General features: G+C 43.2%; 1 pseudogene; it reads left to right on the top strand.

Annotated features, from left to right (window-relative positions):
• Nucleotides 1–3,127: 3,127 nt before the first annotated feature.
• Nucleotides 3,128–4,475, top strand: LOC133071574 (endogenous retrovirus group K member 7 Gag polyprotein-like; annotated as a pseudogene).
• Nucleotides 4,476–4,812: the final 337 nt, after the last annotated feature.

Raw genomic sequence — 4,812 nt, 5'->3', positions numbered from 1 at the left:
TTTTGATGATCCAAAGGATGTTGGCAATTTGATCTCTGGTTCCTCTGCTTTTTTAAATCCAGTTTGAACATCTGGAGGTTCACGGTTCACATACTGTTGAAGCTTGGCTTGGAGAATTTTTAGCATTACTTTGCTAGCATTTGAGATGAGTGCAATTGTGCGGTAGTTTGAATATTCTTTGGCATTGCCTTTCTTTGGGATTGGAATGAAAACTGACCATTTCCAGTCCTGTGGCCACTGCTGAGTTTTCCAAATTTGCTGATATATTGAGTGCAACACTTTCACAGCATCATCTTTTAGGATTTGAAATAGCTCAACTGGAATTCCATCGCCTCCACTAGCTTTGTTCACAGTGATTTTTCCTAAGGCCCTCTTGACTTCACATTCCAGGATGTCTGGCCCTAGGTGAGTGATCACACCATCATGATTACCTGGGTCACTAAGATCTTTTTTGTACAGCTCTTCTGTGTATTTTTGCCACCTCTTCTTAATATCTTCTGCTTCTGTTCAGTCCATACCATTTCTGTCCTTTATTGTGCCCATCTTTGCATGAAATATTCCCTTGGTATCTCTAATTTTCTTGAAGAGATCTCTAGTCTTTCCCATTCTATTGTTTTCTTCTATTTCTTTGCATTGATCACTGAGGAAGGCTTTCTTATCTCTCCTTGCTATTCTTTGGCTCTGCATTCAAATGGGTATAGCTTTCCTTTTCTCCTTTGCCTTTCACTTCTCTTCTTTTCACAGCTATTTGTAAAGCCTCATCAAACAACGATTTTGTCTTTTTGCATTTCTTTTTCCTGGGGTGGTCTTGATCCCTGCCTCCTGTACAATGTCACGAACCTCCATCCATAGTTCTTCAGGCTCTCTATCACATCTAATCCCTTGAATCTATTTGTCACTTCCACTGTATAATCATAAGGGATTTGATTTAGGTCATACCTGAATAGTCTAGTGGTTCCCCCTACTTTCTTCAATTTAAGTCTGAATTTTGCAATAAGGGGTGCATGATCTGAGCCACAGTCAGCTCCCGGTCTTGTTTTTGCTGATTGTATACAGCTTCTCATTCTTTGACTGTAAAGAATATAATCCATCTGATTTCGGTATTGACCATATGGTGATGTCCATGTGTAGAGTCTTCTCTTGTGTTTTTGGAAGAGGGTGTTTGCTGTGACCAGTGTGTCCCCTTGGTAAAACTCTGGTAGCCTTTGCCTGCTTCAGTCTGTGCTCCAAGGCCTTACTCACTATCTGTTCTTAACACATCCTATAGGATTCATCCACTCTATTTTGTGCGCTCCAGCAGAACTGATTTTTGCGAATAATGCAGTCATTTAACATCACACTAACCAATATTTAAATATTTTTCTTCATCTATTTAGTTAAGTGTGTTGACATTACTTAAAGTGTCTTTGCATTATTTTATGCTTTTCACTTGGCCTTGTCTCACTTGCTTCCTTCTTTTTTTCATTTTGAAAAGACTAGGGATTTTTTGTGCTAATTCTCCAGGTAAATCAAACATACTCCATTCTCCACATTTTTCCATTTAACACTGACATATAATCTGTGAAATATTCTTCTTGTATTCCAGGAAACCAATCTTTTATGAAATTTTTTTAAGTATTATTAAAAATTTACTTGGCTCCACCAGGTCTTAGTTGTGACACGTGGGATCTTTGATGGTCATTTCAGCATGCGGGATCTTTCATTGCAGGCATTCAAACTCTTTAATTGTGGCATGTGCAATCCATTTCCCTGGCCAGAGGTAGAAACTGGGCCCCCTTCTTCGGAAGCGTGGAATTTTAGCCACTGGACCACCAGGAAAGTCTCCAGAATAATTTAATCACAGTGCCCTTACTAAAATCTATTGACAGGTGATAAGAAAAACCATCTTAATCCCTGTTTCTTATGTGCGGGGAGCCGGCCTGACTGCTCAGGCCCCTTCTCGGCCCTGAGAGAGATCAAAAGGTCCCTCTCTGTCCCGCCACCCCTGATTTGTTAAAGTGCAAATTGGCCTTTCTCACCTCCCTCAAGGAAATCGCTGCAGCCACCATTTGCCCATTTTCCTGACTCTGATAAGATTATCGGGCTCCTGTGAATGGCTTATGTCTAGGTAGTCTTTACCTGATTGTAAGAACCTGGTGCCATGCTCTGCTGGAGTTAAGATAAAACTCCTGAGCTAAAACTAGTGTCTGCAGTTCTGCACGTATGCAAGTCTTTGATCTAAAATTTGGTGAATCCTGTTAGTATATATATGTATGTTACCCCTCAATAAAGTTGTCGGAATCAGTCACAAGCTGACTCCGTCCCTCTCAACCCCATCTTTCTTAGTCTTTTATTTCTCAGGTGCTGTGGTGATTGCGTCCTCGACCTGTTCATCTAGCCGGCAGGCCCGGCAAGTGGCGCCTGAACAGGGACGTGGGCGGATCCCACCGCACAGCCACCCAAAAATATTGAAAGGGATCCCGGGAGAAAGCCTCACCTATTCAGGTATCGTTGGAAAACTGTGGGTGGAGAGGGTATATAGTTGAGAGTAAAAATTATGGGGCAAAGTAATAGTAGGCAGTTCTTTGTTTCTATGTTAAAAACTATGCTAAAAGCTAGAGGAATTTCTGTGTCTAAACAGAAATTAGAAAGATTTCTTGTCTTTGTGGAGGAAACTTGTCCTTGGTTCCCAGAGGAAGGAACTATTAGCCTTGAAACTTGGGTAAAGGTGGGAGAAGAAATTCAAACAGTTTATACCCTCTGTGGACCAGACAAAGTTCCTCTTGATGCTTATTCTCTATGGACTCTAATAAGAGATTGCTTAAACCCAGAACACGAGAGTAGGAAATTTGAAACAGCCTTGAAACTTATAACACCCAAGTGTTCAGGTGCCCCCCAACGGGTAGCGGAGCACATATATGACTCCCCAATTGTTTCAGGTTCCAGAAAAAATGATAATGAGACTACTGCTCTGGAACAAGACTCAGATTCGGAACTTTCTCCTGATGAGGAAGATGATTTAAAAGAGCAGGCTTTTGAGCATGACAAAGAAGGATGGGATGCCTTTATAGTAACTCAACAAAAGAATAAAGACCAAGGCTCCCCTTTTTCTGAACTTAGAGAGATGCTAACATCCTTATCTCAGAGAATGGAACAACTAGACTTATCGCCCATAAATACAGCTAGGCCGTTGCATTCTAAAACGCCATCTGTTATAGCCGGTTTAGATCCTGACCCGCTGCCGCCGCCCGTCCCACTCCCTCCCCCTCCTCTCGCAGAAGCGCCTTTGATTCCAACAGCGCCTGTATATGTTCCATCTAGCCTAAAAAGGCCAGTACTTTCACCACTACAAATGGCTGTGAAAACAGCCCGAGAACAGGGTGAAAATCTTGAGGGATATTCTATGATTTTCCCTGTTTTTCTAGATGCTAATCATGGGAGGTATCCTGAGCCTCTGCCTTTTAAACAACTGAAACAAGATTGCGCCCAATACGGGCCTACTGCGCCGTTTTCTCCAGCCATAACTGAAAGTCTTTCATCTCAATACTTGCCTCCTAATGATTGGAAGGCAGTTGCGCGAGCCTGTCTCTCAGGAGGTGATTATCTCTTGTGGCGCTCAAGAATACGGCGAGGTCTGTAACATCATTGAAGACCGTAACCGCCGCAATGGGCTGCAGGTTACTTTTGACATGCTAATGGGGGAAGGACAATTTAGAGACCTTAATCAACAATTGACCTACCCTGAACAAGCTTATCCACAAATCAATGAGGCAGCCCTAAAGGCATGGAAAAGGCTCCCTGCCTCGAATAGAAAGGCTGAGGACTTATCAAAAATCCGGCAGGGGCCTGACGAGCCTTATCAGGATTTCGTCGCTCGACTTCTCGAGGCAGTGTCAAAAATTATAGGAGATGAGGAAGCCGGAACTATTTTAACTAAACAGATGGCATATGAGAATGCTAATACTGCTTGTCAGGCTGCTTTAAGACCTTATAGGAAAAAGGGAGGTTTAGCGGATTATGTAAGAATTTGTGCTGACATCGGCCCTTCCTATCTTCAGGGATTGTCTATGGCTGCTGCTATCCAGGGAAAAACTATCCAGGAAGTTTTATATCAACAAACTAAGAACAAGAATAGTGTAAAGAAGGGAGGGCCTCCTGGCAGTTGTTTCTCATGTAGACAATTGGGACACCGCATGGCGCAATGCCCTAAGAAAAACAACGTAGATAGCACCAAAAATCCTAATGTATGCCCTAGATGTAAGAAAGGAAAACACTGGGCTAGAGACTGCAGATCAAAGACAGATGTGGATGGCAAACCTCTTCTGTCACAGTCGGGAAACTGGGTGAGGGGCCAGCCCCAGGCCCCGAAACAGTGTTATGGGGCGCTTCAGAACGAACTTCAGCCCAACCCAACCGGCCCGATATTAAGAGCCTCCTCCGAGCTACCCCAGGCAGCGCAGGATTGGACTTGTGTGCCGCCGCCTACACAGTACTAACACCTGATATGGGGATGCAAGCCATTCCCACTGGAGTTTTCGGGCCTTTACCAAAAGGAACTGTAGGTTTAATTATTGGCAGAAGTAGTTGGACCATGAAAGGCTTATCGGTATCCCCTGGAGTAATTGATGCAGATTATATGGGAGAACTCAAAATTATGGCTCATGCGCCTTTAAATATAATCAGTATTCCCACAAATCAACGAATTGCCCAGTTAGTTCTGTTGCCTCTTCACATGGAGGGGAAAGTTGCCTCTAGACGAGGGCTCAATACTGATGGTTTTGGTTCATCTGATGTATATTGGGTGCAGTCTATTTCTGCTGAACGGCCTAAACT

This window comes from Dama dama, chromosome 17, assembly GCF_033118175.1.
Source record: "Dama dama isolate Ldn47 chromosome 17, ASM3311817v1, whole genome shotgun sequence".
In the NCBI taxonomy this organism is placed as follows: domain Eukaryota; kingdom Metazoa; phylum Chordata; class Mammalia; order Artiodactyla; family Cervidae; genus Dama; species Dama dama.
This window is presented reverse-complemented; position numbering and strand designations above follow the sequence as displayed.